Source organism: Apium graveolens, chromosome 10 (genome assembly GCF_009905375.1).
Source record: "Apium graveolens cultivar Ventura chromosome 10, ASM990537v1, whole genome shotgun sequence".
Lineage (NCBI taxonomy): Eukaryota > Viridiplantae > Streptophyta > Magnoliopsida > Apiales > Apiaceae > Apium > Apium graveolens.
This window is the reverse complement of record NC_133656.1, coordinates 38,755,297-38,782,202: the sequence shown is the minus strand read 5'-3', so window position 1 is coordinate 38,782,202 and position 26,906 is coordinate 38,755,297. Positions and strand designations below refer to the sequence as shown.

At 39.5% G+C, this 26,906-nt stretch overlaps 1 long non-coding RNA gene across 1 annotated transcript; it reads right to left on the bottom strand.

The window, feature by feature from the left end:
* Positions 1–10,745: 10,745 nt before the first annotated feature.
* LOC141688930 (uncharacterized) lies at positions 10,746–11,849 on the bottom strand. The gene is made up of 2 exons (XR_012562188.1): positions 11,513–11,849; positions 10,746–11,326 (listed from the first exon to the last, which is right to left on the bottom strand). It is a non-coding gene; the product is annotated as an uncharacterized LOC141688930 (long non-coding RNA).
* Positions 11,850–26,906: the final 15,057 nt, after the last annotated feature.

Below are 26,906 nucleotides of genomic sequence, written 5' to 3'. Positions count from 1 at the left end.
CCTATCTCACAGGCGGGGTGAATCTGGTTAACAGGAATAATTTCATGATTGGCTATTTCTACTTGTAAGGGTTCTATCAAGGGTTCAGCCTTAAGTCTTAACTTACGCGCAAGGTCCTTTGATATAAAAGATTTAGTTGCTCCCGAATCAAATAAAACATTTGCACTGACTGAATTTAGAGAAAGGGTACCTACTATCACATCTGAATCTTTCATAGCATCCTGGACTGTCATGTTGAAAGTCCTCGCGGTAGGTGGCTTATTGGAAGCAGCCCTGCTTGCTCCCGAAGCTGCTGGTTTGTTCATTGGGCATTCCCTCTTCCAATGACCTGGGCGTCCGCACTGATGACAAGTGGCGGTTGGAATGACGGCAGGGGTTGATGATGGGCACTTATTTGAGTAGTGGCCTTCCCGACCGCAATTAAAACAGGTTACTGGCTTTCCTTTACACTCCCCAGTGTGATTCCTTCCACATATGTTACAGGCTGGCAATGGGGGTCGAGACTGGTTGGAATAGGACATTCTTGACTTCTGGCCGCCCTGGCTCACACTCACACTCATTGGCCGCCTAAACCCAGTGTTCCTTCCTGGTAGGGACACTGCTCCTCGATTAATTCTAGTTAGGAAGCTCCTTCCTGCGGAACCTCCACCCATGCTCATACTTTTCCTCTTTATTCCTTTCTTCTCTCTTTCCTTCTGCATCTGTTCACTTCCGACTTCTACAATCGTTGCCTTTTGCACCAGAGTGGCATAGTCCGTAAGCTCAAGGATTGCCACCCTATTCTGAATCCACGGTTTCAGTCCCTGCTGAAACCTCCTAGCTTTCTTTTCCTCGGTGCTCACAAACTCCGGCACAAACCTTGATAACTCAGTAAATTTCGCTTCGTACTCTGCTACAGACAAGTTATTCTGCTTTAGCTCCAAGAACTTGAGCTCCATCTGGTTTTCCATAAACCTCGGGAAATACTTCCCCAGAAACAACTGACTAAATCTCTCCCAGGTTATAATAGCGTCTGTCTCCATATTTTTCTTGGCCTCCCACCAGTAGTTAGCTTCTCCTTTCAGAAGGTAGGTAGCAAATACAGTCTTCTGTGCCTCCTCGGTACTCAAAATCTCAAAAGATTTCTCCATTTCCTTTAACCATGCCCTTGCCTCAACTGGGTCGGCTGATCCATGGAACTCAGGGGGCTTAAGGGACTTAAAAGCCCTGAAAGAGTTTGCCACTGCATTGTTACTTCCTTGAGGGGGTGGGTTGGGTTGACGTTCGAAATTCTGCCTTAGGAGTTGCATGAACTGGCTCATGGGATCCATGCCTGGGTTTGGTACTGGTTGCTCAACCTCGGTTTCTCCTTCTTCAGCCTCTATCTCAAATCCCTCAACATCATATGTTTCCTCTTCCTCTTCATACAGGGAGTCATCCTGTTCCACATAATCCTCATCTTCCTCTTCACTGTGTTCTTGGTTTCTATTGTCCTGATTATGGCTTCCCTGGTCCTCAGATCCAGGGTTCGCCCTAGTTCCAATCTTTCTTGGCGGCATGATTCTGATAATAATAAAAACAATTATTGGGAAAATTCAATGTTAGGTCACAATCATATACAACATTGTGCCTTGCACAGCTCTTATAATGGGGAGAACGTATATCGCAATTCTATTATTTTAAGAAAGTTCTAATACGAAGTGCAGTAATAATAATGATAAAAACAGTGATCCCGTCACTATGGAACTGAACCGAAAGGAAACAAATATATACATAATGCGAGAAATACATAGTTTGATCTGGTCAAAAGTACAACAGTGATACAGTCATCTGTCCCAAAAGTGATACACAAGAGTCTATCTGTCTAGTCAGAAAAAGGGATGCCATATACAAGTCAACTATCCCGGAAAATTGGCTCTTACTAAGGCCTCGGCTAACTAGACAACTAGACTATTCCATCATCAATCCTGAATCACACACCGGAGCGGGTCAGCTCCCAAACCCTTTCCATCGCACGACGGAAGATATAGTCGGCCTGCCGCCTGGAGATCCTACCATGCCTGTCCCCCTGGAGCGATCGGAGCCTCGCTCGGGATGTGAGCTCTATCCCCGTAAGCTCCCTCCTCAAGGATCGGGGTATAGAAGCCCTAGTCTCATAAGCTCGGGTACGCCTACCCGCCCTCTCTGCATCCAACTCCCTCCTGGCCTCATCTAGTCGGCCCTCGGCAACAGCCACTCGGGTCCTCAATACATCCTGAACATATCCATGAGCTAACGAAGACTGCCTGTGGGCAGGGTCAAGAGGTGGTGAATCCGGAGCCGCTGAGGGTGCCTCCTCGGTCTGCCTAGGCTCGGAAGTATGGGTCTCTGAGCTGTCATCATCAGGAATCCAAGATAGTGGTGGAGGGGTAGGGGCTCTGACCACCGGAAGTGTGGGTAATGGGATACCAGCATACACTACCATAGGTCCAACACGCTCCTCAGCTACTGGGACCTCATCCGGGTCCTCCTCATCTGGAATAGCAATAACCTCTGTCTCTGACTCCTCTGAGGGGTCCTCCTCATCTGAAATAGCAATGACCTCCGTCTCAGGCTCCTCTGAGGGGTCCTCCTCATCCTCCTCCATCTCAGGCTCCTCCTGATCCTCAACATCTAGCAATGCCTCATCATGCTCGCGCTCGAACATCTCAGGGTCCTCTATCTCAGGCGCCTACACATTAAACGAGCTAAGTTACTATCATGATACTTATAAGGGTTCCCGTAAGGGTTTTAACTGTCAGCACTACTTTAAGTAGTCCGACCATGAACTTGGCAAGAGTTCTTATTATCTTTGTGAGTTTGTTATTATATCGACGCATCATCTCTGAGGTTTATAACGCTTGGCTCTGATACCATTTCTGTAACACCCCCAGATCCGGGGTCGGGGATCCGGGTTGTCACGGTCTTTCTTTCCACAATATCACTTCACTTAATTAATAATAAATAACCTCATGCTGTGACCCCATACTAACACACACCACAACCCGTTATAGTCTCAGAGATGAAATTGAAATAAGTACAAGTCTTTGAATCCACCATTTAAAAGTTATTACAACCCAAAATGATTACTTGATAAATTTACAGTTAATTGCCATTATCTGCCACAAGTTATAATTATACATAATTTGATTCTCAAAAGTAGATGGTCTGAACTACAATGGATCTACCTCTGCAGCTATAGCAGCTACAACATCATCGGGAAGACGCGGGACGCTTCCCACGCGCTTGCGCTGGGTCTGCTGGAGTCTGGCCATCTCTCCTAACTGTTGTTGTGTGATGAAGAAATAAAGCAAGAGTGAGCCTTACAGCTCGCAAGATAATACATAGTGATAACAATAATATAAGTATCTAAATGGATACTTACTAGAATCTTTATCGTGTGTAAGATAATTACTTACTAGATATAAGTAAAAACAAGGAATGAAGTTACCAATACTTCACTACACTTATATCATTTATAAAGCTACTTGAACTACCACCGTTCAAAGTATTATAAGTTTTTAAAAAAACATCCCATAGATGAGACCACAAGTTAAGACTTGAATAGATTCAATCTTTGAAATATTATTGAATGAAAAAAAATTACGAGATACTTTATTTAGTCCCGATATATATATATCCACATATATATCTCTTTAAACATTTCCTGGAACCTCTGTTATGTAAAGTATGAACAGAGTTTGAAACATCCAATGAATTTTGGAAAGGAAAAGAATTTTGGCATAAACCAGATATCTTGCTGATCAGGCAAAGATACCAATAAGTAACATTTTCTACTAGTAGATGGATGAATCCCCCACCGGTCATCACCCTGGCCACATAAGGACCTTGTGCTGGACCGCCACCCGGCCTCTTACGCGTTGATGGACTGCCACCCAGCCACTTACACTTTCATAGACCGTACCCCGGCCTGTCGCTTATGCCGACTCAATTAGATGGGCTTACTTCCCGAACATTGGGCAAGTAATCAATTCATTTACCAAAACTGCAACCTCGTTGCGAATATAAAATACACCACAGAGCCGGATTCCCCAGGTTTTGAGCGAGTATTTAAATCCCCTAAAAAAAGGAAGATATTAAATATAAAAATGAGTTTTGGGATCCGCTCTGACTTTAAAAATCATTTTGAGGACTCGAAAACACTTTATAGAGTGTTTGGAGTAAAGCTGATTTAATGAAGTAAATCAGTCCCCAGAATATTTAGAAAATGGCTGAATATTATTATTTAAATAATATTCCCATAAAGAATAATCTTTATAAAAATAATTGAAGTAGAAGTATTAAAACTTATACTTGAAACGAGTATTAAATAACCAAAGATATACTTATATGAAAGTATTATCTTTATTTGAATAATCGAAAATAAGTTTGATTATTGACACCTTATTCTTTAATAAAATAAAGAATATATCTCAGCAAATAATCGGAGTCATAGATCCTCAAATGAATATTCAAATAATATTCATATAAATAAATAAAAGGAGTCATACGCCTTCGAATAATATTCGAAATAATATTCAATAATAAAATAAAGTTAAAGTTATCGAATAAACCTTATTCGATTAATAGTTTGGAAAACTATAACCATATATATATATAAATATATATATATATATCCATATATACAAAATCTACTCGGGATCCTCGACTCCCGGTTTTAGAAAATATTTTCACCTTTGGGTCCCTATACTAAGGGTATATGCAAGTTACCGCTATTCTCTAGCATAGGTATTATCAACTGAACCAACAGATATATATTTCAAGAATATGAAACAGGCATGCATATATACCATATCACATGCTACAATATATCGCAAGAATTTGCTAAATAACCAATATGCATTTATCGCAAGATCATGCATATACAAATGTATACATCACAACAACAGTATAACGGATAGAATACTTGCCTGAGCGACTTGGGGTGATAAAAGGCTCGGGACGAGTCTGGTAACCTATAAACAACAAGTAAGTTGGAATTAAACCAAAATCACTTGTAAATCTATACTTTAACTAACTTAGACTCTAACGCTTGTTTTGCGCTCACTGATTCGCTTAAGTCACTCGGGTACCCTCGGCTCCACCATTTTTAATAATTTAACCTTTACGAGTTTTAAAGCGATTCCTTCGCGAGTGTCTTACCAACTGCCTAACACACTTACCATAAATGTTTCATACATTAATTAACCCTTTTTGGTCTTTAACCTATGTTTCAAAGTAAGGCGAGGGAAAAAGTTTAGTTCGCGAAACGCCGTTACTTGAAACGGTCGTTTCTCCTAAACCGTGCATCGGAATCGAACGAACTACATATCAAAACGAAGCTCGTAACATGAGCTATCTAATCATGGCAGTGGTCATAATCTAGCAGGGGGTTCTCGGGTCCTAATGCTATGCATAAAAACAGTCCAAAGAAAATCGGACGTTACGACGGCTATGTTTACGCGATTTCCCAATTTTAAACCATTCAAAACCAACCACAAACCAACCTCAAATCCAACATACAACCAACATCCATCCTTATCACATCATAACAACCCCAACCAATTCAATTTAATCATTCATACTTATGCCTAAGCTTAACTTTAATCATACTTAAGTTCTTTTAATCAAAACCACAACATTTACCATTTCATTTCGCTACCATTTCAAATCCCAAACTCTAATCACAACAACAAGCTACAATAGCACCCTACTAATCAAAATCATCTTATAATATATAGGAATCTAGGGTTTGGAGATGGTATACCTTCCTTGAAGTGGTGGGAGGAGCTAGGAAGCCTTAAGAAGCTTTGAGTAGTCTTAGGAAAGCTTGGATCTTCAAGAAAAACAAGAAAACTTCAAGTTAAAAAAACTTGAAAACACTATTCATAGTCTTCTTCTTTGATTAAATGAAGAAGATTGAGAAGAAATTAATGGCTTAAACTCATGATATAGCCCTAACTAAGCATGAAGATGATTAGGGAATTTACTCACCAATTTAGGAAGCTTGGATCTTGAATTTTTGAAATTTCTTGCTTAATGAATAGTGAAAAGCCGAGAGCAAAGATGAACAAGGCCTTGGTTCTTTTTGATTTTTGATGAAGAATGAATTTACTTGGCTTGGTTGCTTGGTTTTTGTATTTGATTTAGTCAATTACCTTCTTGCCCTTGAATTTGTGTGGTTACAAAGCCACCACACCTCCTTCCTTCCCATGTCATGCTTATGTCATCCTCATGATGTCATCCTCCCTTCCTTGTCCTCTTTCTATTGGTTGGATGACATCATTCCCACTAATCCCTTTGATTAACTTCCTAATCGTTTGCCTAATGACCGCTGATCTGTTATACGGTTCGCTTAACTTTCGTTCTCGTTTATCGTTTGAAGGATCATACCCGGGATCTTATTACTTAGGTTCCCTTAACCTTTCTCAATACATTATATTCCTTTTTATGATCCTCTATTATAATCCTTTAATTTAAATCCTTTTTATCCTGTTACCTTATACTCAATTCTCTCCGTATCTTGTGGATTTCCGGGAAAAACCAAAGTGTTCGGAATTGGTTTCTGACGATCTTTACATACACTTATATACTTCATAGAGTACTAATAATATCCCAGAATATCCATAACAGAACCCCTACATAGTGTGGCGTGAAAAGTTTTCTCATTCAGCAAAAACACTATTCATAAGGGTTACAAAAAGTTGAAAATTTTGGGGTTATTACAGCTTCTTTGTTCTCAAAAACCCAGTTGAATAGGCTGCCACATTCCTTTTGCATACACTCGACGCATGTGACTGTGTTGTCACTGTCAACGGATGTTTGAATTGATTATCCGTCGGGTACATGATTATCATCAGTCGCGTAGCTTTGTTGATCATCCGTCGAGTAGCTTTGTTGATCATCCGTCGAATAGCTTTGTTGATCATCCGTCGGGTAGCTTTGTTAATCACTTGACTCCATTTCATTTATGCAGAATTACAAGACATTATATATTTACATTTAATCAACCTATTCTGCACATCTACTAGCAGTCTACATGATTCATAAGCTACTACAGAATCTATACAAAGTTATTTGCAGAAATGTGCTACATGACTTATTGTTACATAAGCTACTCACTCGATGGATGTCAAATCATCATCCGTCGGGACTGTATTGAGTCATCCGTCAGGACTATATTTGCTTATCCATCGAGTGCTACATAATTCACTAAGTTAAATCTACTAAGGTATTTTGTTAATGAAATCATCAATTTCACAACATATTCCCAACATGCCCCACTCCCCAATGCAGATTTTCTAGATGGGGGAGTAGGATGAGAAATGTTTGGAGTATATTTCTTGTAGATTATTCTTAGAAGAATTTAAGCGAACCTTGCCCCCTAGTTCGGGTTGAGTTGAGGGAGACCAAGCGGGATTGTGATAGATTGTCTTTAGGAGAATTTAAGCTTTTCTTGCCCCACAGTCCGGGTTGAGTTGAGGTTGATCAAGCTGGACTGTAATAGATTGTCTTTAGGAGAATTTAAGCTTTTCTTATCCCCCAGTCCGGGTTAAGTTTTGGCTGACCAACCCGGACTCTTATGTTTTAGAGTAAATTGCTTGTAGGAGATTTTTGAGCTTTCCTTACCCCCCCAGTCCGGGTTGAGTTGAGTTAGATCAAGTCGGACTGTGGTAGATTGCCTCCTAGGAGAAAGTTGAGCTTTTCTTGCCCTCAATCCGGGCTGATTGAGGTAGGCTAGTCCGGACTGGTAGTTGAAACTATTTTGGGGTTTGCCCCCCATGATTTGAATGTTGACAATTGTCTATTTTGAAAAGACGTGCCCCCTCATGAGTACTATTAATTACAATGTATATAATATATATATACAGATTTATACAATCAACGGTTGGGATGTGGCCACATCCCCTTGGCCTCTTGAAATTCACTGTGCCTATAGAAGGCACCCCTGACTCTCTTTTCTTTTTTACTCTCCACTCTTCTCGTCTTCGTCCTCCTATCTTTGTTGTTGCTTTTCACCAAGGATCTTCTACTGTTTTCGTTGTGTTTCCTCCTCTCTGCCTTTGTGCTCTTACTCCGTGAGTACCTTTTCCTCCTCTCCGCTTTCTTTTTGTTTTCGACTTTACAGTTCATGCTATTGTTTGCTGTTTTTTTGTGTCATTATGAATTATTTTTTTGTTCATACGCTTTTTGTTTGTATATGGGTGCTTGTTGGTGTTTGATTCTATGTTTAGAATGATTCTGTGTTTAGGGTTTTATATTTGAGTCCGGACTGGAGGGATGAGTCTGAACCCATATGTTGTAGTTTTAGTTGTATGTGTGTGTTGAGTTTTCCCTTGGTATTTGGTTTTGGGGTATGGGGATTTTGTTTTGCTTTCTGTCTGAGGTGGTAATTTCTCGGACTAGTGGTACATAACTAATAAAATTGAATATAGGGTAGTCCGGACCATTGTACCTTATAAAAATAAAGAATTGGTAGGGATTTAGACTAACCCATCCCATTGTTTTTATATTTATGGTTCAGACTAAAACTCGTGCCAAGGTGTACTTCTCCTGCTGTCCAGGCCCCTCCGATTCTGATTCTGACTCTAATTCTGACCGAATAGAGATGGGAAAGAAAGCCTCCACTTCGGACTCTGATGCCATTAGGAAGCTGACTATTAGCAATATATCCCCTAGAAAGGTTTCGTGTACTCCGGAGGGCTATTGGGTGCACGTACCGAACTAATTTATTACCAATAGCGAGGAGAACAAGAATAGCTAGTACTATAGGAGTAATAATTTCGGCTATGCTAGACAGCCGGATAGTGGTCCGGGGAGGTACGATGAGGTCGAGTTTGATCAGAAATTTGCGGGGATGATTGTGGCTAAAGAGCCTACCCCTTGAAAGCCGAATATACTGCCCAGGATTCGTCAATCCTCGTTGTCTTTCAATTGGACTCCCGGATTCAGTGGAGGTGGCCACTTCCCGGGGAGAAGGTCTATCACCGGCCGGCTGATGGATTTGTCCCTGTATGGTTGGAGAACCTGAGGTCCGGGTGGAACCCCCATTGACACATTTTCCTTAAACATTTATGTAAGTAAGTGTATAAGTTGTCTTCTATGCAGATAACCCTTAACGGGATCAAATGGAAGTCTTGGTTTTTAGTATTTTGCAACCAGTTCGGGGTCAAGCCTACCTTCAAACTTTGGCATCACATTTTCAGTTTAGTTACGTCTACTCAACCACCTTTGTATGCGATACATTTTTGGGCTGCGGAGTGTAGATATAGGTCCGAATTTAGGCTCGTTATCCAGCAATCATCTTTAAAGACGGGGAAATAATTTTGCCGAAGGGTTTAGACCTCTTTTACTTGCCTATAGCTTTGGATATTATGCAAGTTGCTACTCTATCTGTACGATCTTAAAAAATAATACAGAGAAGCTGTATTATGTTGAGAAATCAGTGACATTGTACTTAATTTTTCAAAAACAGAAGTGCAGTACAGTTATTTCACTGTGCTTCAAGCAATATACTCTTAAATAAAATTAATAAACGTAACTTTGAGAATAGTTTCCTCTCTGAATAGCCTGAGCCTGATTCCCTGTAGTCAATGTACTCACAATTATAGGACAGAGTCCCGTCACACTCGGAGGCTTGCAAGTTGCAACCTTTCTACTTATTTCAATAGATTTGTACCATTGTCTGTCTTAAATTTTACGAAGTCCGTTCAGATGCTAGTATCATTTGTGTTGGGGCTTGTTTGGAGTTTTCAATTACTTATTAAACTCTTTATTCTTTGTTATTTGGCAGCCAGCACCACATAATATTATAGATTAGTTGTTAGGAAAAATCCTTCCCAGAATTTCAGCAAGTTGATTTTGTCCACTCTACTAGCCCTGTGGTTGGTTATTATTCAACCATTCATTACCTGAAAAAAAAGAAGAACCAAAGCCTTAAATATCAACAATCCCACTGGGCACCAAAAACAATACTGCATATAAATAATAAATGAAACTAAAGAACATCAGAATATCAGATACAGTTTTGGAAAACCTCAAGAAAACCGTATGTACGTAATATTAAGGGAAAAAATACAAGTTAATACTCCACAAAAAGACAGAAACAAACGATTCAACAGAAACATGACACTCTTGTTAATGTCTGTACACAACAATTGCGTACGAGTAACGAGGGCTCTAAACAAAACGAGTCGAACCGAGATTTGTTCTTAACGAGCTATATCTAGTTTATTTTATTAATGAGCCGAGTCCAACTTTCTTATCGAACAAAAATTATTTTTGAACTAGAGCTCCTTAATGAACCGCGCCGCAGTCGAGTGTTTAGTTTAGTACATAGGAAGCTAACGTAAATAACAATTTGTTACTCGTAAGCTAAAGATCAAGGACCTTGCTCAGATATTGCAGATTCATTTTTCTTGTAGATTTAGTAACCAAGTCTCTGTTGAATTTTCGAGATCTCCAGAGGCTGGCGATTTCATGCCTGAACGGTGGAACAAGAGGATGAGATTTCGAATTCAATATTTTCTCAATGTACCGAACCACCTCCGAAAATTTAATTTCATAAATTAAAGATTTGAAAATTAGAGAAGAAAAAGAAGATGGGACGGGGGCTTGAGGCTGAATTCCTTCTTTTCCTTTAAAAAAATTGAGGGGCTACAAAATCAATCGAAAAGAAAAATTGCAAGGTCAATGATTCAACGCTCAATGGTACGTAATGGTCTTTTCTCGTCCGGTAACGAGGTCGATAGTTAAAATAGCGTATTTGATTATAATTATTCTTCAAACGTATATACAATCTGTCCCCGACCAGAAGTAGAAAAGTAAGAAAACTATACATCCCCAACATCCTATCGATTTCTAAAAATTTAATCGGACAAAATTTACGCTCCACAAAGCAAAAAAGAAAGAAAAACTCTCAACTATAACCATTGATTCCACTTTCTCACTGACTGCCAAGCTCTACTCTCCATTTTCTGTACACCTACAGCTATCCCAACCACCGGGGCCTGATGCTGGTACACCGGCGTTCCTGACTGACGTCCTTTAACTGTCGATCTTCGCGGTCCGACAGGCGGTTTTGAAGAATAATCAGGACTCAGCGGAGAAGATGGAGGAGAAATTGATTTGAGAGATTGATGCGGAAATAGTATAGCTCTAATTTTCATATCTTTTCCGGTAGCTTTTGAAACTAGGGCATATTCATTTATAGCACAACTAAGTTCCTCGTCGTTTGTAATTGTAACCAATAAATCTAAATCTTCGTATGGTAGCTTAATCTTTAAACTCATTGAGGATCCACAGAGCTCTCCGAACTTCACCATCAATTCTGTTTCACGAGTTCAGATTTAATTCAATACGCCTCTAAAATAAAATAAAATTATACGAGCCAAATTCTTAAATATAAATTTCGTATCCATTAAATTATAAATACAAATTATAATCTAATAGCTACCAATATATAACTTAATATATAATATTATATATTAAGTTATATATTGATGGATGAACGAACCTGCAAGGGAGACGGAGCTGTCGACGGAAAGGACTCGGGTGAAGCCCCCAGAGTAACGGAGCAGGCCGTCAGTGGGACGAGGAATGATTCTGCCGTTGTAGCTGTATAGGAATTTGATGGTGGCGGTTGAACTAGAGTCTACGGTTTTTGAATTGATTGGAAAAGTCATGGCCTTGCTTGGTGTGTGTACAGAAGAAGATGCTTTTGGAGACTTCTGGCACCTTCAACTTCAAGTTCGTTTAAGACTTGGTTTTAGTATCTATTTATAAGCCGACTTATCCTCGAATCAATAAATGGTTTACAATTTTGCCCTTTCAGAATAAGTCCACAAAACGTAACATGGTGGTACAAAGAATATGCCTATCAAATGTTTTCCTTTCTCTTTTTCTTTTTTGCGAAATCATGCCTAATATGTTTATTTTCAACAGTAATATGAAAATAAGTAATGTAAAAAATAACTGAATCCCCAACAATGCGGGGATTTAATATAAATTTTAAAGTCGTATATTAATTGCATGTTGTTTGTTTTAATCGACGGTGTATGTATTTTTAATATATAAAAAATTTATTTATTCTAAAAACATAATTAATAAATAATTAGCATACTGTCATTTTGAGAATCGTATTGTGTTGTGCCTAAAATCAGCCATGGCCGGATTTATGGCCCATAGAGGGAAATGGCTTTGTGGATGGCAAAGCATGGGGGTATTGAACCCGAGTGTATTCCTGTTGTGGGGGTATACGCAAGTTGGGGATTACCTTCCTGAAGGGGTATTAGTAAAGGAAAGCTAGAAGCACACTTAGAGGATGCCAAATACCCTAGGGTTTCTGGGGTATGCCAAGACACCAGGGTCTTCAAGGTATGCTGCTTAGCTGGGACTATGCAGATGACGGTAAGAGGCTTGCAGTGGCAGTGTTGTGGTAAAAAACGAACTCTACAAGGGGACAGCAAGAAGGAAACGACTCCTAGCAACTTACAACTACCTATAAACGGATTAACTTAATGCATGTATGGAATAAACATATATATGGTTGATAAATACAATAATTACATGGATAAGTGAAGGTTAGTGGTGTATTAGAGGTAGGACTCTCTTATCCTAGCCTAAACCTAGCTGGATAACGATCAAGAACAGCCCTAGGCTCAGGCAAAAACGTGGTTGGCAAATCTGATGAGGAGTCCTACAGCAACTAGAACTACATGTGGACTTGATTCCTATAAATATAAGATATGTAGGCCATTTGCGGGGTTACACACATACACGTTTCTCTACTAATAATTGAGTAGAAGCATTCTGTGAGATCTCTTGAGTACCCCCATGACTGAGTAGGAATTATTCAGTCACCACATCTCGGGAACCTTGCAAATTCAGTCCAAACGTAGCCTTGCTTGCCACCGGATTCTGGCAAGTTAAGCGTATATAGGTGTCACGAATAGGCCGTCGATCAGGCCTAAATCGAGGCGTGCTTCCCGTTATTTCATCGATTTACTCCAAAAAGTGTTGTACCAAATTCCTCTCACAACATTTCTGGCGCTAGAAGGAGGGGCATATCGTGCTTGAATTAATCTCTAGAGAGGAGAGATGTCGGGAAGTCCGGTAATGAACGAACACCAAGCGAGAGTCATAATGACCGTGAAGAAGGAGATGGAGGAGTTACGAATTCGGAGCTCCTCGGGAAGATTGAACAGATGAGTGAAAAGATTGTTTCCTTGGAAAAGAAGTCTCTAAGAATAAAAAGGTGGAGGCAAAATATGATGGTAGTGGCCAAAAAGCTAAAAAGGCTCAAGTCTCGCCGGTTCGCCTTAACTTTGATGATGAAGAAGAGGACCTGGAAGACGATCAGAAGAAACCAACGTTTTCTAACGTTGAAACTGATCAGGAAAATCCCGATTTGGATACTGATGAGGAGGACTATCGCGAGTTCGAGGGCTCCCCCACACGTAGCATCAACGTGTTTGATAGGATGGGGAAAAAGTTGAGTAACAAGGACCTGCGTTATAAGCTGATGGAGACGCGAGATAGAGCTAAATGGCGAAGACAAACAGAGAAATCAGCCTCGAAGGGGTCTCAAAGAGAAAAAACAGTCTCTCGGCTTCTCAGAGGGAGAAATCAGGTTCTCGGTCTCATACCCAGGACCAAAGGTCCCGTTCAGTAAAGACCCCGGTTGTGGAAGAGGAGGAGCGCAGTGCTAGCTCTCATCATAATTCTATGATACCCTCTAGTGGGGATTCCACTGATAACTCAGATGCTGAGGGTAGTCTCTTCTCGGATGGAGAAGACAAGCAATATAAGGTGAAGGACTTGAGGGTAGCCCTGAGAAGGTTAAAGGTCGAAAAGCATGCACGCTCTAATTTGACTGTTACACCCCCCTTTACCAGAAGAGTGAAAGACTCTCCTCTTTCGCGTTCTTACAAGGGGTAGGGGACTTAAAGTTCAGTGGAATCACAAACCCTGTGGAATATTTGAGCCGCTTTAACACGGAAACGGAGGTATACCAAATTAATGACTTGACTAAGTGTCGTCTATTGGCTGCTACACTAAGGGGTAACGCCCACCAGTGGTTTAAGAGGCTTCCAGCTAATTCAATTAAGTCCTGGAGGCAAATGAGCGAAATGTTCCTGTCCCAATTCCGGGCATCGGTAGCATGCGCCCCACCTTCCAATACGCTGACAAATATCAACCAAAAGGATAATGAGACTTTGAACGAGAACCTGAAGCGTTTTAACGACAAAGTACCCAAAGTAAGGAAAGCCTCAGAAGAGACTTATAAGAATTTTCGGATAGCCGGGGTTAAGCCAGGAACGGATTTCTGGAAAGAACTTCAGCGGCGAGAGCCAAGGACTCTAGCAGCCTTCTATGCCAAAGCAGAGCCCCACAAGGTGATGGAGGAATCTCTGGCTAAACTCAAAAGGGATAATAACCCAGGAGGCTCGGGAAATTGGGGTAAAAATAAGAGGAATAGGTCCTATAGCCCCAAAGGAAGGGGGTATGCTCGTAGGACCTCATACGGGATGGCACTGTATAGTGGAAACCGGACGGAGAAGTCAAAAAAGGATGATAAGAAAGCCCCAATTACAGTGAATACCGCTGGCTCTCAAAGGAGCGCAAGTTATGAATATCCCGCCAAAAGAGAGGCTACTAGGTATACAGAGTATACCCCCTTAACTGCCCCAATAGGGCATATCCTTGAAGTTGGGGACAAAAGTGGCATTTTCCGTAAATTATCCCGAAATGGGCCGCCTAGAAGGAATGATATGGCTCGATATTGTGCTTTCCATGATGCTAATGGACATGAGATGGCGGAATGTCGTCACTTGAAAGACCACATAGAGGATCTGATCAGAAAAGGGTTTCTGACGGAATTTGTAGCTGAAGAACCTAAAAGTTATAAAGATGATAAGGCGGGAAAGGAAGGGGAAAAAGGAAATCCCGAGAGACCCGTAAGGGCCAAAAGCATCCATACTATCATCGAAGGTCCTTATATTGGGGGCTCAAGCCGAAATGCCATGAAAAATTATGCTTACGAGGCAAGGGGGCCAATCCTCACTAATGTCTATAATCTGTCAGAGAGGCCTCCCAAGTACTTTAAGGGGGAATCAGCCGACGTAACCTTCATAGAGGTAGACGCCCGACACGTGCATCACCCCCACAATGATGCCTTAGTCGTAAATGCTTTAATTGGAGGAGTTAATGTATACAGAATGTTGGTGGATAATGGAAGTTCCGTCAACATAGTGGCCTATAGCACCTACCAAAAAATGGGGCTAGTAGACAGTGAATTATTACCCTACTATAATGATGTGTAAGGATTTACCGGTCCCCCTGTCCTGGCGGTGGGGAGAATTAAATTGCCTGTTACCTTGGGGGAAGAGCCTCGGACAACCACGCGAATCACCGAGTTCGTGGTGGTGAATGAAGATATCTCCTATAATGGGATTATTGGCAGACCCCTACTAAGGGAAATGAGAATTATTACGTCTATTCATCACTTCTCTATAAAATTCCCTACCTCTAATGGAATTGGATGGGTAAAGGGCTGCCATGCAGACTCTAGGGAATGTTATAGCAGAGCTCTGCATATGGCTATGCGAGCAAGTAGGCATCTGTTTGATGGGGGTTCAAGTGAAGAGTGCTACCGATACTTAGAGTCATCTAATGAGAAAAATGGAAATACCCTTCAAGAGTGGAAAGTAAAGTCAAAAAGAGAATCTTGTAATGCAATTATGATTGTGCAACACCCCGGTGAAGAGCCATACACAGATGTTGCCTCTTTTCAGGGGGTAGGTACCCATAAAGATGTACTCTTGTTGGAGGCCCCGAAAATTGGGAAATTCGCAGAAGTTATAGAACCCCTGGTGGAGGGGGTAGTTGAAAAGGTCAATGACAGTGATTTTGAAAACCTTGATGCCAGTGATGTTTTACCCGAGAAAGAGGAAACTAAAGAGGCTCAACCTGGGGTGGAAATAGACCTTGATCCTCGAATGCCGGAATCGAGTGAAAAGACAGGTGCAGTTTGAGACACCGTCTCAGTTATGGTAGATGATTTTGATCCGACAAAGGAACTCAAAATTGGAAAACAGCTAAGTGCCGAATTGCAAATAGCCCTGACATCGTTCTTGAAGAAGAACCTGGATGTCTTTGCATGGAGTCATTCTGACATGATAGGGGTGGATCCTAAAGTCATGTGTCACCATTTGAATATTAACCCTGATAAGAGGGCTGTAAGGCAGAAAAGAAGGGCTATGAGTGGAGAAAGGGCTTCAGCTTTGAAAGAAGAAGTCGACCGACTATTGAAACCCGGCCTTGTAAGGGAATCATTCTACCCCATGTGGCTGGCGAATCCTGTCTTGGTTAAAAAGCCTAATGGAAAATGGCGTACATGTGTGGACTTCACTGATTTGAATAAGGCCTGCCCAAAAGATAGTTTTCCATTACCTCGTATTGATCAGCTAGTGGATTCAACGGTATGTCACGCCCTTCTGAGCTTCGTGGATGCGTACTCGGGGTATAATCAAATCCCTATGTATGATCCGGATCAAGAACATACATCGTTCATTACTGACAGAGGGCTATATTGCTATATTGGAATGCCCTTCGACCTGGTTAATGCTGGGGCTACATATCAAAGGCTAGTCAATATGATGTTCAAGAACCAAGTTGGAAAAACCATGGAGGTATACGTGGACGATATGTTAGTAAAGTCAAAGGTGGCAAGGGATCATGTAATACACCTTTCATAAATGTTTGACATATTAAGACAATTCAGGACGAAGCTAAACCCCAAAAGTGTGTGTTCGGGGTAGAGTCGGGGAAATTCTTGGGATTCATAGTGAACCACAGGGGTATTGAGGCGAACCTCGCTAAAATCAAAGCGCTATTAGAAATGAGATCCCCTCGGAACGTTCGAGAGGTGCAGAGCCTTATGGGGAGGATAGCGACCTTAAACCGATTTGTCTCTAAGTCATCGGACAAATGCAAGGAGTTCTTCTCAGCTATCAAAAAGGGAAAGAACTTCGAGTGGACAGCCGAATGTGAAGAGGCCTTCACCAAAATCAAGGAACAGCTAGGGAATCCATGTTAGGAATATGTGTATTAGTTTGAGGATAAGTTAAGCAAAACACTTAAGTAGAAATCTAATGTTTGTAGCCTAACGTTGAAGACCACTCTGGCTATCCGTTGATGGAGTAGCTTTACTTAGAAATAAGTTTAGTATTATAGCACATTTCAGTTTCTGTATTTAAGTTATAATTCTTAGAAGTTGTGGGAAATTATAAGTCATGTTGACTACTAGTGGATATGCAAATAGGAGGGCTAATTGTAAATATTTCATGCCTTGTAATTTTATATAAATGAAGTAGTATCAACTGATAGATTAAAGGCCTTCAACGGATGAGAAACAAAGCTTCAACGAATGTCTCTAAAGCTTCAACGGATAACATCCAGCAACGGGTAAAGCTTCAACTGATAAAGCATCAACGGATAAAGCCATCAACGGATGAAAGCTTCAACGGATGCTCAGTTCAATAGCAATTGACAGTGACAATTCATAAGCGGACAGAGGCACATGGGTTGACAGAGACAATTGGAATATGGTAGCCTCTTGGAGGAATCAAGAAAATGCAGCATTTCCATTCTGGTGCAAACAAGGAAGTATTCAAAGATTCACAGATTATCCTAGATTGCATTGGATAGAGAAATGAAGAAGAAACATATGAAGAACTATTTTAAAAATTGTATTTTATTTTTGTCTTCACTTGTAAACTTGGTGATATATAAACCAAGTTGCAGCTAGTAATTAGATGATGAATTTTCCAGAGCTGTTTAGAAAAATATAGAGAGAAAATCATCTAGTTTGTACTAGGACGCAGCTGTGATCAATTCTTTGAATCACAGATTTTCTGAAATACACATCTCTGGTGGAACAACAAATCCACCAGAAAAGTTTTTAAAGCCTTTGTGTTCTTTACATTTTGTGTCTTGAATATACATCTGTCTGCACCTGCTCAAAGCAATGCACACACAACTGTTCATCAAACACTTAGCCTTTGAAAATGCTCAAAACTTGAAAAAGTTTTGAGATTTATATTCAACCCCGCTTCTGTAAATCTAATTGTTAGTTCCTTGGGAATAACAATTGGTATCAGAGCAAGCTCTTAACATACAAAGAGTTTAAAGATCTATTCTACTAATATCATGAGTAAGAAGGATATTGGAGTAAAGATTCCAATCCTGGAAAGAGATAATTATCATCACTGGAAAGTGAAGATGCATCTACATCTTCTCTCTCAAGATGAAAGCTACATCAACTGCATTGAAAATGGTCCTCACATCCCTCACAAGGTGGCCACGGCTGCCATTGCCACAGTTGTTGTTGGACAGTCTATTCCCAAGCCAAAAGCAGAATGGACTGATGAAGATATTGAAGATGTTCACAAGAACAAGAAAGCCATGAACATTATGTTTAATGGCCTAGACCAAGATATGTTTGACAATGTCATTAACATCCAAACTGCTAAGGAAATTTGGGATACTGTGCAACTTATCTGTGAAGGTACTGAACAAGTTAGAGAAAACAAAATACAGCTTCTCATTCAACAGTATGAATATTTTCATTTTGAAGAAGGAGAATCACTGAATGATACCTTCAATAGATTTCAGAAACTGTTGAATGAATTGAAGCTGTATGGCAAAGTGTACCAAGTCAAGGATTCCAACTTAAAATTTCTGAGGTCTCTACCAAAGGAATGGAAACCTATGACTGTTTCACTAAGGAATTCTCAAGATTATAAGGACTTCACACTTGAAAGATTATATGGAATTTTGAAGAACTATGAACTTGAGATGGAGCAAGATGAGCTGTTGGAAAAGGGAAAGAGAAAAAGTGGATCAGTTGCACTTGTAGCTGACAATGAGAGAACTGAAGCCAGGAATGAAGAAAAGACAATGCCAAGTCTCAAAATTGGCACAAGAAAATCAGAATCAAGCAAGGGAAAGGAGCAAGTAGTTGAGGTTGAAGACAATTCCAGTTAAGATGACTCTGATGATGTTGATGAACATCTAGCTTTTCTGTCTAGAAGGTTTGCAAAGATGAAATTCAAGAAAAATACTAGATTCACTAAGCCAAACAAGAACATGGTGTACAAATCTAAGTTCAAATGTTATAACTGTGGCATAAGTGGACACTTTGCAAATGAGTGGAGAAAGCCAACTTCTGAAAAGAAGAAATTTGAGCAAGTGGATTACAAAAAGAAATATTTTGATTCGCTCAAACAAAAGGAAAGGGCTTTTCTGACTCAGGAAAATGACTGGGCAGTTGATGGAGCCAATGAAGATGATGATATGGAGTATGTCAACCTAGCCCTGATGGCTAATTCTGATGAAAATGAAACTAGTTCATCAAGCAACCAGGTAATTACTACTGACCTCTCTCAGCTTTCTAAAAATGAATGCAATGAAGCTATAAATGATATGTCCAATGAATTATATCATTTACATGTTTCCCTTAAATCACTAGCTAAAGAGAACATAAGAATTAAAGAGAATAACTTGTTTTTAAGTGATAGGAATGCTTTGTTAGAGGGTAAGGTAATTGAGCTTGAAAAGATTAAAATCAAATACTTATCTGTTGAGAGTGAACTAGAAGAGTCTGTTAAGAAAGTAGAAATTCTTTCTAAACAACTAGAACGTGAGCAAAAAGTAATCAAGGCCTGGAAAACATCTAGGGATGTTAGTGCTCAGATTGTCAAGGTTCAGGGAATTGAATCATTCTGTGAGAATGCCTGGAAGAAAAACAAAAAGGAAGTATAATTAATTGATGGATTATCAACGGATGTGGAATCAACGGATGATGAAAGTTATATGTTGAAGGAAGAAAAGGAGCATCCGTTGAAGGCTCATCAATTAAAACAGGCAAGTAATTCTAAAAGGGATAATTTGAAAAATCTCAATAAGAAGTTTGGTTCAACTTCCAAGAACTTTGTCAAAGAAGAGGCTAGCACATCCAAAGATGCCAGTAAGGTGAATCTAGGACACATGACTTTAGATCAGTTGAAAAATAGGCTTAAGTTGGTTGAGGATAAAAAGGAAACTAAAGGGAAATCTAATAGAAATGGGAAGGTAGGGATTAACAATCACAACAATTACACACCTGATAAGTATGCTCCTAGAAAAAGCTGTGTCATTCTAAAAGTGTTAATCATCTATCTGCTAACTGCAAGTCTGTTAAGAATTCTCCCATACCTTTAACTCCTTCCATGCCTAACATGTCTATGTCACCTCTGCATGCTATGCCTATTATGTCTCAACAGAATCCTCATGCACATTTTGCAAACATGCCATATGTTAATAATCCTTATTTTGCTGCATTCAGTATGCCTCAAATGCCATACAACATGCCTATGTGGAATAACATGTTTGTACAATCTATGCCTTATCAAATTCAACCAAATGTGCTAAATGATTCTGTAACTAACCCTACACTTCAACCAACTACATCTGAGACCAAGGTTGACCCAAAGTTACCTAAGTCAAAAGGTGCAGGAAGTATGAAGTCTAGGAAAAAGACTAACAAGGCTGGACCCAAGGAAACTTGGGTACCAAAATCAACTTGATTTGATTTTATTGTGTGCAGGGAAAAAGAAGGAATCTATGGTACTTGGACAGTGGTTATTCAAGGCACATGACAGGAGATTTCACCCTGCTCACAGAGTTCAAGGAGAGAGTTGGCCCTAGCATAACCTTTGGAGATGACAACAAACGGTTCACTATGGGATATGGCTTGATTTCAAAGGAAAATGTCATCATTGATAAAATTGCATTAGTTGATGGTCTCAAACACAATCTATTGAGCATCAGTCAACTATGTGACAGAGGGAATACTGTTTCCTTCAATTCTGAAGCCTGTGTTGTCACAAGTAAGAAGGACAACAAAGTGGTTCTAACTGGAGTTAGAAAAGGGAATGTGTACTTGGCTGACTTTAACTCTACAGATGCAGAATCAATTACTTGTCTTTTCAGCAAAGCAAGTCAAGATGAAAGTTGGCTATGGCACAAGAAGCTGTCCCATTTGAATTTCAAGACAATGAATAATCTAGTCAAAAAGGACTTAGTTAGAGGAATGCCTCTAATGGAATTCTCAAGGGATGGACTGTGTGATGCTTGTCAGAAAGGAAAGCAAAAGAGAGCATCATTCAGTAAGAAGCTTGAATCAGCAATTGATGAACCATTACAACTGCTACACATGGATCTTTTTGGACCAGTCAATGTATTGTCAATTTCAAGGAAAAGATATTGTCTAGTGATTATAGATGATTTCTCAAAGTTTTAATGGACCTACTTTCTTGGATCAAAGGATGAAGCTAGTGAAATCATTATCAATCATATCAAGCAAGTTAACAATCATCCAGATTTCAAAGTAAGAAATATCAGGAGTGACAATGGAACTGAGTTCAGGAATTCTACCATGAGGTTGTTCTGTGAAGAAAATGGGATCATGCATGAGTTCTCAGCTCCAAGGACTCCACAACAAAATGGTGTGGTGGAAAGAAAGAACAGATCACTAATTGAAGCTGCAAGAACAATGCTTGAAGAGTCAAAACTCCCAACATATTTTTGGGCTGAGGCTGTTAACTGTGCATGTTACACTCAAAATATTTCTCTAATCAATCAGGCAAAAGACATGACTCCTTATCAATTGTTCAAGAGAAGAAAACCAACCTTAAACTTCCTTTATGTTTTTGGTTGCAAATGCTACATTCTAAGGAACCAACCTGATCACAAAGGAAAGTTTGATGCAAAGGCTGATGAAGGGATATTTGTTGGTTATTCTGATGGAAAATCATATAGGCTCTACAATCTAAGAACCAACATTGTTATGGAATATGTGCATGTTGTGTTTGATGATAAAAGATTGATGGACTAACAGATGAGGGACAACATGAAGGACTCAAATTTGACAACATTGAGATATATTGTGATGATAGTGAAGACGAAAATGATGGAGAAGACACTTCGAAAAGGATTCAAAGTCTGCCTCTGGATAATGCACAAAATGCTGCATCAGTTGAAAGTCATAATTCACCATCCGTTGATAGAAGTAATGCAACATCCGTTGAAAGACAAAGTGCATCATCCGTTGAAGTACATAATGAAGCATCCGTTGATCATAGTCTATCAACGGATAATCAATTTACTTCATCAGTTGATAGAACTCCCAGTTCCTTTCAAAGGATCAGTAACTCAGGGGGAGTTTCAACCAATCAACACTCTATCTCACATCATGACAATACTGAGGCAACCTCATCTAGAGCTAATCTACCACCTCAAAGGAAATGGACCAAGAATCATCCTTTTGAATTGATCATTGGTGATGTAACATCTAAGGTGTAAACTAGAAGGGCTACTCAAGATGAATGTCTATACAGTAGTTTTCTATCACAGGAGGAACCTAAGAGAGTGGAAGAAGCTCTATTGGATCCAGATTAGATTTTAGCAATGCAAGAGGAGCTAAACCAATTTGAGAGGAACAAAGTTTGGAAGCTGGTACCCAAGCCAAAGAACAAGAGACATATTTACATAAAATGGGTATTCAAAAACAAGATGGATGAAAATGGCATTGCCATAAGGAATAAAGCTAGATTGGTTGCCAAGGGCTATTCTCAACAAGAGGGATTAGATTTTGATGAGATATTTGCTCCAGTTGCAAGACTTGAAGCCATCAGAATTTTTCTAGCCTATGCAGCCCATGCCAATTTCAGAGTCTATCAAATGGATGTCAAGAGTGCATTTCTGAATGGAGAATTGGAGGAATAAGTTTATGTGAGCCAACCTCCAGGATTTGAAGATTCTAATTTTCCAAACCATGTGTATTATCTGTTGAAAGCACTCTATGGACTAAAGCAAGCACCTAGAGCCTGGTATGAGACTTTGTCAAAATTTCTCCAAGATAATTACTTCACAAGAGGTACTGCCGACAAAACTATTTTCTTTAGAAATGTTAATGGCTCTACAATACTTGTTCAAATTTATGTAGATGACATTATATTTGGTTCTACAGATGATAAGCTTTGTAAAAAGTTTGCTAAGTTAATGCAAAGTAAATATGAAATGAGCATGATGGGAGAGCTAACTTATTTTCTTGGTTTACAAGTTAAACAAGTTAGTGGTGGAATTTTCATTAGTCAAACTAAATATATTTATGATCTTTTAAAGAAGTTTGACTTAATGGAATGTTCATCTGCAAAAACTCCCATGGCCACTGCCACCAAGCTTGAATTAAATAAGGCTGAAAAGTCTGTGGACATTACAAGTTATAGAGGCATGGTTGGTTCACTTCTATATTTAACTGCTAGTAGACCTGATATAATGTTTTCTACATGTCTCTGTACTAGATTTCAAACTGACCCTAAAGAATCTCACTTAGTTGCTATTAAAAGAATTTTCAGATATCTCAAAGGGACTCCAAATCTAGGAATTTGATACCCTAGAGAGTCTGGTTTTGATCTAATTGGCTACTCAGATAAAGATTATGCAGGTTGCAAAATAGACAGGAAAAGTACAACTGACACTTGTCAATTTCTAGGGAATAAGCTTGTGTCATGGTTCAGTAAGAAGCAAAATTATGTTTCTACATCAACAGCTGAAGCTGAGTACATTGCTGCTGGTAATTGTTGTGCACAGATACTATGGATGAGGAATCAATTATTTGACTATGGGCTAAATGTTGACAAAATTCCAATATTCTGTGATAACACAAGTGCCATTGCCATTACTGAAAATCCAGTGCAGCACTCAAGAACCAAGCACATTGACATCAAGTACCACTTTATAAGGGAACATGTGATGAATGGTACAGTGGAACTTCATTTTGTTCCAAGTGAAAAACAGATTGCAGACATATTTACCAAGCCTTTTGATGAATCAACATTCACAAGATTAGTAAGTGAGCTAGGTATGTGTTAGGGCGAAAACACGCGCTAATAATACACGCAAGTATACGCGTTCGTAAGTAATATAGAATACTTTCTAGTTCGTTCCCACAGAGACTCAGACTAATTATTGTTCAATTAAACTCACTCAACAAAGTATGATTACTTCTCAATGTTAAGACACTAACACTTAGAATTGTTGACTAAATATTAACTACAATTAACTACGTAATTAACCACTTAATTAACACTTCGAATTAACAATATTAAAACACTCATGAGATCACAACTTCATTACTACTTCCTTCAATAGTTATTGATATTACCCTTAGCCTGCAACAGTGATGATATTAATCGAATAACATGAAACTGATAAAAGCCAACTTTCATTATACTAATACCATTCTACCAAACATCCACAATTAAGATAGAAGTTGAATAGGCATCAATTATGTTGAGTCCCTATATGTCTATAGAAATTGACAACATAATGATTTAAGCACAAGTTATTCCTTTTGATTACACAGGGCGAATAAAACGGTTAGAGTTACCCACTAATCATGCAACATCATACATGAACCTATGCTAGCATGGCAAGTTCTAAATCTTGAGATCCACCGTCGCTTCACAAGAGATTAACACCCTATCTTATATGTTCGCGACGCACATAAGACGAATACGCACAACCAATACTAGATATTATACAATCATCACACACTAACGTATTAAACAACTAACTAAAGAATTCCATAGTAAATCCGTTACGACCCCACGATCACGATTAGCCCATGATAGCACTTATCATCATCATGGGTTCATATGAAAACATGATAAACAACACAAGAGAATAATAACTAAACTAATTATATTAAACCAGAGTACGTCACAAGAGTAAATAGGTTCAAAGCAAAGAAAACTAGCATCCAACGTTACAACGAAATAAAGAATTATAAGAAAATATGCTTCCTCTTCGTTGCGTTGTGCTAAAACGGTCTTCTTCCTTGTCTCCTTGCTTAATACCACGATCCAACCTTGTGAAAACGTCTCTAAATCTACTTATATAATAGTCCCATAAAACTCATATTACATAGAAGTTGGAAGCCAAACAGAAGTAGAAATCTTAAAACAATTTATCTTTTTTCCCGACCCTGCGCGGCCGCTCAGCTTTCTGCGCGGCCGCTCAGCATAGCTGAGCGGGCGCTCAGGATCCTACTGGAAAATTCCTGAGTTTGCTCCGTTTCTTCGCTGTAATCTGCCCCTTTCTTTCCTCTCGCAATGTTTAACACATACCAAGGCTTATTCTTGATGATTACTCCTCCAAAATGCAACTATTACCCTGAAATGTACAAATACTAGAAAAACGCATCAAATACACAAAATACGTGATTTCAAGACACCAATTTAAGCTATTTTAAGACGTTCTAAGTGGTATAAAATGCCACTTATCACACCCCCAAACTTAAATCGATGCTTGTCCTCAAGAGTCACAGACTCAAAAACAGATCAAAACATGCATGAATGCAATCTATATAAAATGCAGCGATCCCCCTTACTACGAACAAACCAACCAACTTACAACATCTCAATAAATGCAATTAGGGGACTAAAGATCAATCAAATCATGCCAACTAAAAAACAGCCAGAAACGTGGTGTGTGGAGATGCTTAACAGATATGCTTCGGAACTAAACCAATTATTATGACTCAACTATCATCAAGGCAATCACATGATTATGCAAAGAATAAAAATTCTAGGCACAAAATGACTTATAACACTACAAGAATTCTGGAGCTTATCACGGAATCATGCTTTTTATTTATAACAATAATGCTTATTTGACCGTACAATGAGTGAGGTCCACAAAAGACTTATACAATAGTATCCATGTAGCGAGCGTTAGGTTAGCGGATCCCAGACTCTAAAAGCCTTAGGTCACTAGGCACAAAGTTCCCTAAGAACTTAATAACTCGAATACCAAAGAGCCCACTCGTGATCAATTATGCATAAACACAAACTTTTTTTTTCCTCTTTTTTTTCCTTTTTTTCTATTTTTTCTTTTTTTTTTCAAAGTTTCTGAGCAAGTGCGTTTCGCTCCATCTTGCTCAACCCTAGACTACTCGCATAACATGCGAGCCGGCTACTAGCCAATTGACGCCTAGCCATAATTAGCAACAAATTCCAATTTTTTCTCCATTTTTTCTTTTTCATGCCTTTATCACTAAGAACCTAATACCGAATTCTAAGCATAATAATTAAATTAACCTCGAAAATAATCAGATCATAACAACAATCTAGTCCTTAAGCATTCTCTAAGACTTAGTGAAAATACAAGTGTTTCTAGCATGCATATCAACCTACATGACTCAACATTACTTTAACGCCATCACTACACTCGCATCAACATCACAAATCGGTCAGTAAATCATCGCAAAAGGGATCATGGCATATGCATGAGCTATATGATATGATAAACAAATAAAGCTATAAAATAAAAAAAACTATATGGCAAAAATTATACAACTATATGAACTAAACTATCATGAATATGCAGCTATATGACACACAAACAAAATATTCCTTAACTACCACCCCCAAACTTAAAATCTTCACTATCCCCAGTGAAGGTAGTAGAAAGGAACACAGGGTATACCTACTCGGAGTCATCATCATCATCACCCTCAGTGGGTGGAGTATCAGGCGGCGGGTATGCATAGTCCTTACCAAAAACTGTCCACTGGATGTCAGCTCCAAGGCCTCGAAAAGCAGTCCCTAGCGCAAGGGTGAGCTCCTGAGCAAACCTGCTCTGCGTCTCGTACATAGCATCCATCCGCCGTGACAGCCTCCTATACTGGGCATCAGTCATCCCAGCACCCTCCTGAGCTCTCGAAGAACCAGCCTCATCACGCCTAGGCCTAGCCATAGTAGCACCTCGTGCTAGACGCCCTCTTGGAAGACGATAACCTAGCC